At 38.1% G+C, this 9,181-nt stretch overlaps 1 long non-coding RNA gene across 1 annotated transcript; it reads right to left on the bottom strand.

Moving 5' to 3' along the window:
* Positions 1-875: 875 nt before the first annotated feature.
* LOC148125888 (uncharacterized) lies at positions 876-7,886 on the bottom strand. The gene is made up of 3 exons (XR_015743713.1): positions 7,773-7,886; positions 2,348-2,416; positions 876-976 (listed from the first exon to the last, which is right to left on the bottom strand). It is a non-coding gene; the product is annotated as an uncharacterized LOC148125888 (long non-coding RNA).
* Positions 7,887-9,181: the final 1,295 nt, after the last annotated feature.

Here is a 9,181-nt window from a genome sequence, read left to right as displayed (position 1 = left end):
TTTTTTTTTCATAGTTTTGATAAGTCAGGATACGAAATTGTTCTAAGCCCAGGGATCTTTGCCACCAACAATACAATGCACTGTTCCGATAAATCTCACAGGATTCCTACTGATGAATCTCATTTCCACACTTCTGTGTGTGTGTAGTTATGGATTTGTGTGACTGCACTCATTTAGGACCTACACTGCAAGGAGGTATAATAAGCTTCTCATATCCAGAAAAGACCCATTCATTCTGTCTAGGAAAGACAGACATCAAGTGTAGCTCAAGGAAGATGACTGTAACCTAATGAACTCTAGAAAAAAATACAAAGAGAGAAATTAATCCATCTTCAAGTGAATTGTTGTGCATAAAGCTTGGGGTATTCTTTACAATGTCGATGGAGAGAAATAAACACCCTTTAATTTTTTCCTCTCCCATTTTTAAAACTAGCTGTGGTTGAAGAAACAAATAATTCTTACCGCACTGCAGGAAAGATGTAGCTAACGGCACAATGATCACTCTTTCCAGGAGCAAAATATGATCCATTTAGCAATGGTTACAAAATGTACCTTCTAAAAAGGTACATGGCAGAGTATTGGACTCAGCCACTACCATGTCATCAGGACACAAACATTTTTAAGGGATGCTGCTTAGAACATAAGCTTCTTTTTAAATAGACGTTTTCATCGTTTATTTAATTCTGTGACTTGGGGCAAGGAGAACGTTCAGAAAGATCATTAGAATGTTCTTTTTAGTTATTGCCTTGGGTCATCCTATTTTTCCTAAAGGAAAAAAAAGAGAGGGGTTTCAGACTGGAAAAATCTTTCCTTAACAATTTTGGCAGGTGCAGGGGAGGTTTCTGGAACTCACACACCTCTCTACCACAACTCTACCTCATGCGTCATTGGGTAGAGTTGCTATTGGTTCTTCAGATAAACAGTTCCACAATTTTATGCTTTGTGATGATCCTTTTACTGTCCCTGTGGAGTGAACCTGAAGTTTCAGCAAGATGTTAGTACACTGAGAGAACTAATAAAACCAGCATCCCTGTTAACTAAAAGGCCATCTCTTAAACTGCAAAATTGCTTGTTTAATGGCTGCACTTAAAAGTGTTTGGAGAGACGGCCAAGGTCCTACTCAACTGAACAAGCAGGAAGCTTCCATACACAAGCTTGCCACATTTTGCAGAAAGTATTCTTCCTTTCTATGTCCCCCCAAAGCTTCATCCCTTCCTAAATGAGTATTATAACTAAAAAAAAAAAGGGGGGGGTGATTGCATTAGAGTTTAAATGAACTCAGTAAACTAAATAGAGTTGGCTATTTTGCATGTGTGAATTCATGCATATCATAAAGTCACTGGTGAGGTCAGGAAACAGGCATTAAGTGACTAGACCATTAAACCCCGTAGTTCTACCAGTTGAACTGCCTTGACTCAGGTCTAGCTCATTCCACTGCATAATTCAGCCAAAAAGGAGGAGTCTAAAGTTTATTACTGCAAGGTTCACACTGACAGGAGGAATAGCAGGTCAAAAGAAGATTTTATGCTGTGTGAAAGTCAAATCATGCCTTACGAAGGACTTGTGGGCTGTGACGAAACAATTCTGTCAGAATCTCCAGGATAAACATTTGATTACAAGGAGGAAGCTCTTGTTTATACAACCAGATTTAAAATTTTTCTCTTGGAGAAATTTCCTCTAGTCTCTTCTTTGGTTCACATTCATGATTTGAGGAATATCTGTTTGTGTTCATTCTTGGATGTTGGTCTGAGTTTGGCAAATTTGTTGTTTCTTTTATTTTTTTATTTTACAAGATCCGCCTTTGGAGTTCAAATGGATAGGTGCAGAATAAAGTTTCAGGGATTTTGCTGGTTAGAAATATTCTAATACTAGAAACATGGACTGATCAAAAGGCAGACTATCACTTCATCACCATCGTTTGTTAGAAATTTTTCAATATGGAAGGAATGATGTCTTTGTGGCCAGCGTCTCTTCATGACAACCACCTGGGTTGGGTTGGGTTTGTTGGTTTGTTTTGCCAACAAATACATGCCTACAACATGCCTTTGTAATTTTTATTTGGTAAAGAGAGAATGTAGTCATACTTGTTGCTTAAGAATTTGTAGTAGCTCAGAGAACATTGTGTGTCTGCTGGGTGTCCACTAGAAAATGGGCATAATATTTGCAGGGTGATTTCAAATGGCTTTAGGAGGGATTGGGACAAGAAATGGTTTGATGTATGTGACCTAAAATAATCATGTCTACCGGGGGTCTGATTCAACCAGTATAACAATCGGTTCAATGAGCGTGCACACACCAAATGTGTGCTCTGCGCGCATGCTCTGCATTTAAAAAAGCTATTACTTACCTTCAACTGCAGCTGAAGAAAACAGCTGAGGTGCAGCAAATTAACTCTGCCGCGCGAATCAGCTATGCTCTAACAAAAAGACATAAAACACAAGAAAGTCAGGGGTGCGTGGGTGGGCCCACATACTTGTCTGAGAGAACTGGTTCGGAGCGAGCTGATCGTCAGAACAAGGGATTTGTCTGAACCGCTCTGAACCAGGAAAATCCCATCCCCGATGTCTATTTTCCGGGCAGCTATTGCAGTTTATCACAAAGAGGTTTGAGCTGAAACATCTCCAGCTGATGTATTGGAACTTTCATACTGTTGTGCCCTTCAACAAACAGGCCACAAATAGTCCTCAGTTAGTGTGTTTACTGACCATTCAAAATTACAATGACTCTGAGGAAAGTGACTTATGACCAGTTTTTGCACTTACAACAGTTGCTGGTCACATGTTCAAAATTAAGGCGTTTGGCAGTTGGCCTGTATTTATGACAGTTGCCCTATCCAGGGTCATGAGGTCATCTTTTGCAATTGTGACTATAAATCACACACAGACACACACACACACAGAGGCATCTGACAAGCAATGTCAATGGGGGAAGCCAGATTCACTTAACAACTGCATGATTCACTTAACAGCTGTGTCAAAAAAAAGGTCATGAATGGGGGAGCAACTCACTTATCAACTGTCTTGCTTAGCAGTGGAAATTTTGGGTTCAGCTGTGGTCGTAAGTCAGGGACTGCCTGCATAGATCCTTCCTCATATCCACGTAAGTGTGCTTTCGCCTTGTTCTTATGTTGAGAGGAAAGCACAGGGACATAAATTGTGCTGGTCAGACAGGCAATCTCTACATCCAGCAATGATCAACGAGACCAGGTCATGCTGCTGCCGTCACGCTTTTTAATGCAGGGTAGGTTCAGGATAACAAAGGTTCACCCAGCTGAACACCAGGGAAAGATTTGTGCAAGCCAGATATTTGACAATACTCTGGGTTTTGCAGTTTCAAACAAAAACATATGAGAGTCCCAGTGGATTGATATACAGTGAATTTAATTTGGCTTGATGACCCACAAGCTGGGCAGGCCACACCAAAGACCTTGGCAGAGTGATAACACATGTGGCCAGCCCTGCTCCAAATCATTTTGTTTATTGTGTTTGGCCTTATCGCTTTAGTTTCTCTTCTGCACAGCTTAGTGGGTTATAGTTCGTTTTCCTTTCCTTTTTTTCCCTTGGCTGGTTTTGCATAAAAAGGCATTAACTTCGCACTGTATTTATTTATTAAATTCAGTTCCAGCTTTACCCATTTATTCACAGTTACAGTGCCTAATTTCTCACTGTGCATGCTGGCTACTGGTGTCAATTTCATTTGCACCTACCACTGGAACATACCATTCAGAAATAGATAAAAACAGACTGTATGTGCAATTCAATACAATCTCATTCTAAACAACAGTGACATTGCAGTTATTTCATATTGATTTTGGACTGATTATTTCTTGGCTCCTAGATATCAGGGCTAAACTATCTGACCACAGACACATGCTTTGTTTCAATGAACACATTTTGTTAGCTTGTATAATATATGGTTATATATGGTTCCAATTTTGGTACAAAAACAAGTTCCTAGTGAAAAAAAAAAATTACCCACATCTGTAAAAATGCATAATTACAAGACTACAGTGCAATTCTGTATCTGTATTCAGAAATAGCAACACTGAACACGACTAAGATAACTGTAAAACCAAATAAAAGATAGCATCATAAGCTGCTAACCACATCTTCAAAATAAGGCACCATAGAGTTGAAGTCCACACATCTTAAAATTGCTGAGGCTAAGAAACACTCATTTAAAGTATGCCACTGTGTCCAGATAAAGATATACATTTTGGTATCATATTTGTGCTTTGGACTGTTTTGGGATAAGATGAGATTCATGGACATTGTCAACATTTTAAGGTTTTATCAATCTACCATGGAAGTTCTCTACTCGTTGTACCAGAAGTGGTATTCGGCAGGTTCTGACCAGTTCTAGAGAATGGGTAGTGGAAATTTTGAGTAGTTCAGAGAACCAGCAAATCTCACCTCTGACTGGAGGTTTTACAGTAGCCTTCCCCTGCCACGCCCACCAAGCCACCCTTACAGAACCGATAGTAACAAAATTTGAATCCAAACACTGCATTGTACCATGGACATTTTAGTTCTGTCATTGTGGACATTTAATTACTGTTATCGTGGATATTGAATTTATATTTTACCAACAAAGAAATGAAAGGTGACTAGTATTGTTCTATTTTGAGCTATTTAGCTCTCATCAGCTAGCCATTCCCTTTCTGGTAACCTGGGCTAGTTACATATTAGGTAGATGTATTAACCTCTAAACCATGGAATCTCCTCACTTTGTCAGCTATACCAGGGGAGAAAGTGTTTTTCCGGTGAAACCAGTCTATCAGGGCAACTAGGTCTACCCAAATATGGGATAGAGCATACTGCTTCTGCTTACTGTGGATGTTATTGTTGCAGTTGTTTTCCTGTGACTTTTTTTAAAAAACAAGTCTGTGAGTCTATACAAGTCATCAGCATATACATCCAAACAATTAAAACTGGAGGCTGACTTTTACATATCTCCTGATTGTTGCCCATATTCTAACTGCATTTACTGCATCACTGTGATTAGAAGCATCTATTGTGACTCTCCAGTTCTGACTGACATAATAATGGAAGACTTAACATGTCTGAAAATATTATTTGGTAGTATCTAATTGTTTTCATAAACGAAGAAACACCTGCTCTTTCCCCCCGCCTCTTTTCATGTTTTATCCCGTTGTTGACTGCTTAAATAGACAATGATGGGGAGAAATGTTTTCTCCTTAGGCAAAGCCACCCTTCTCCTTATGCTTTGTTTCTGCATTGTGAAATAGAAAGAACGTTTGGAGTCTTTGCTGAAAGAAATTGTGACTATTATATACATATACACATTAGATTACAGCATAATGACCACTTTCCAGATCTTATACAAATGATTCTTCCAGCTTTCCAGTTAATATGTCCAAATCTTTTTGACAACAGAGGATTCTGTTTACAGTGGATTATTCATATAATTTGCTCACTTTCCTGGTAGAATTTCTTATGTGCTTAATATAATATATAATTATTAATATATAATATAATCAAGCATCACTATCCCTTTCCCCCCCTTCCTGCTGTGATTGGGTGTATTTTTCATCTCCTTTCTATTTGATTGTTGTTTGAACTTGCTGCCATTTCTTAACAACAACAGCTTTCTTCAGCACAGCGGAGCATTCCAATTGTTAAATTAAACAAATTCTCAAGAGTCCACCTCTTCCTGTAATACACCAGACTTTGAGTTGGTTGCTAAGGCCACCAGGTACATCACAGTCCCCATGCAGAAGACTTACCAAACAGTGGCAGTCTGTAGTTGGCCCTTTGGGAGGATGACAACGTGTGTTTGACGTGGGCCAGTCAGTAACATGTGACAGGGCAATTAGGATAGCATCACTAATCACTCTTGGTAGAAGAGGAATTCTTCTTTCCTATTGCAACAGCCAAATTGCAAGAGCAATTCCACAGCAGATTCACGGCTTTTAACAAACAAGGGAACAGAGCAGTCTCTAAGGCAGCCTCACCACAGGTAAGGGAGGCTTAGAGAACAGGAGGCAATGTGCTGAGGACTATATAGGCCCATGAAATTACTCGTGGGGCCATTTCTGCATTGAAAATAACCTAAGATGGAACTTCTGAAAGCAAATGGCAGGTTGAATTACAGGAAAGACGATCCAATCTGTTGTATGCATAGGTATTATGAATACTTGTTGACTGCTTTCCCACTCAAAGATCAAGAACTAAATAAAAATTGCAGTTGGAAGTGACAATGATCAGAATCTTGAATTGTAAATATACAGGTAGTCCTTGACTTAAATTCATTGAGTGACTGGGAAAAGTGGCTTATAAACATTTTTCACACTTATGACTCTTGCAGCATCCCTATGGTCATGTGATTTACATTTGGATACTTGACAACTGGTTCATATTTATGATGGTTGCAGTGTCCCGGGGTCATATTTTGTGACCTTCTGACAAGCAAAGTCAATGGCCAGATTCACTTAACAACTATATTTCTAATTTAACAACTGCAGTGATTCACTTAACAAATGTAGAAAGAAAAGTCATAAAATGGGGCAAAACTCAACAAAATTCTTACTTGGCAATATAAATTGTGGTTGTAAGTTAAGAGCTACCTGAACAATAACCACAGAAAAAAAAATAACTCAGGGAGCCTAAGAAATAAAGGGAATTAATACAACTGATCTGAACATTTGTAAGAGTCATACAAAGCTTGCAAGTTCCATATCCTATAGCTGCAGCCAACCTGAGGATTGTCCTACAAAGCCAGGCTGTGTTGCTTGCACATTGCAAGTTCTTCTTGGGTATCATATTTGCTCTTGCCTTAGTGAAACTGCTGGACATAATTTATTTATTTACTAATGAAATTTGCATAGCTGCCCATCTCACAAAAGGAAATGTCATTCCAAATTCGGCCAAGAAAGCAGCAGTCATATTGCTCACATCAGACATAGTCCAACTACTTGGAAAATGCATTATCTTCTTTTCTTTTCATATGAGAACACTGGAAAAATTATTTTACTCTAAGTGAGAAGGCAGCTCATAAAGAAACAACTGGTTTTTTTTTAATGTTACTTTAATGTAGAAGGAGTTGAATCATATTTCCTGTTTTTGTGCAGCAGGTATTTCACATAGGGCATGCAGAAATCCTTGATGTAGAAATATGTTGGGCACCTCTAATCTGAAAGTGTCACTATCATTTTGGAAACAACAGGAAGCAATCATTTGTATTGCTTCCTTGCTGCAGCAAGAAACTTAGACAAGTAGCAGCTGAATAGTGTAGAGGTTTACTTGATTTGCAGCTTAATACATCTTATGAAAAGTTCAATTTTTAACAAAATGTATTTAGAATGTTTTATCAGAGCAGAAAACCTGTAGTTTTTCCACGTGTTTATAATATTCTCTTAAAGGTGAAATCAATTCGGGATTATAATTGAAGCTGCTTTGCACCAAGCTGATCTGCTAGCTCCTATGATATCGTAAAAGGATTTTACTGTTGTTCAAATTTAGGTGCAATGAAACCAACATTTTTAATAAAGTTAATTTAAAAATACTTCATTTAAAATGTTTTTGGCAAGTAACCATGCAGGCAAAGGAACTAATTGAACCTTAGGAGATGACCCTATCATTAGACACAGTACAGTATTATTAGTACATTAGACGCCAAGTGCTGAAAGAATAGGAAACAATGGCAAGGGGTTAGGAATTAGATTGTTTCAAGGAATTCTTTTGGCTTTTGGTGCTGTGGAAATTGCTGTTCAGTTTTCAGTGCATTGATTCAGTGGCAGTCTGGTCACTTACCTGATTAGAGAACATTCCTCCTCTTCTTCTTCCCCTTCATCTTCCTCCTCCTCCTTCCTCCTTCTTCTTCCTTTCCAAGCTCAAGGATATATTTCAGTGCATACGTACCCTGTCTTCAATAGGGGAAAAAGCAAAACGACCTGGTTAGACCAGCTTCAGTGATATTCATCTGCAAAAAGAGGAGATTTTCAATGATGTACAGAGGATTCAGCTAATGTATGGAGGAAGATAAAAAAATGTATTTAGGATGTCTATCAGAGCAGAAAAAGAATAGGTATTTTAATGCATATTGATCTAAAAAGAAAATTGCATCCTATTCAAAACTATTTCAAGTCCTGTAAATATCACAAATTACACCAATTAAAATGCCATGAGAAGAATTTAATTGCTCATTTTCTTCCAGAATCAATATCCGTCTAGAATACAGCTACCAAAACCTTTGAGATCATGCACACATTGGGAATTTTGAGCATATATTTTAAGTTCTCATTAAAATAACATACCAGAATAAGAATAGTGCCCGGTCAATCATCAACTAATTATTGAACAGAAGGTAAATGGATAATTTGTGCTGTATCATCTTCTCTAGCGTCCTGCTCTATGTTATCTCCAATTACCTCTGGCTATTTTTCAAGGCATGAAGGCACCATTCTAGAAAAGCACCTATGCAACTGCCTATCATTTTATTTTCTAAGAGTGTCTCTGAGATACTTACAGGGCCTGAAGATATTGTTGCTCGAGGCTGGAATTTTGTGTTGCAATATTAACTTCCTATTTTTCCAAACAAACAGAATTTTAAAACATAAAGTAACTGAGTTCTAGAACTTGAGAGAATTTTACAGATGCCATGTTTGGAACTTCCCATCTAAAGTACATTATCTGCTGGAAATTGATAAACGCATAGGAATAGCTTGACTCTGCTGAGCAATAGAAAAATCCCGTTTTTTCCTCTATTACAATCTTCTGCACAATGCTTTTGGACGTGTGCCATACACAATATAGAGACTGTTTTTTAAAACAACAAACTTTAAATAAGTCATGCATGTGCTACACACATGCCCAGGGTTTGGTTTTTTTTTTCAGCCTTTTAGGAGAGAGGATTAATCCTTTTGTGGATATTTTCACAAGATTTACTACTAAAACCAGGGAGTTTTCCCTGGGTCTGTCACACACTTTATAGTGATGGATTAGTGTTTATTTGACTGCATTAGCAATAACATTCTCTTTGTGTAGTCTGAAAAGAGGTGGAAGTATAAAGCCCTTGCACTGTGAAGTGTTGTTTAAAAATACAACAAATTTGCAAGCAGGGAAACTTAAACAGGCAGATGGAGAATAGAAGGTGTCATGATATGATGGAGATCAAGGCAAAGAAGACCAAGGGGACAACCTGGCCACCAACATTTCTGCAA

The sequence above is a fragment of the Pseudonaja textilis genome, chromosome 4, assembly GCF_049901715.1.
Source record: "Pseudonaja textilis isolate UNSWEBS1 chromosome 4, rPseTex1.2, whole genome shotgun sequence".
NCBI lineage: Eukaryota > Metazoa > Chordata > Lepidosauria > Squamata > Elapidae > Pseudonaja > Pseudonaja textilis.
This window is presented reverse-complemented; position numbering and strand designations above follow the sequence as displayed.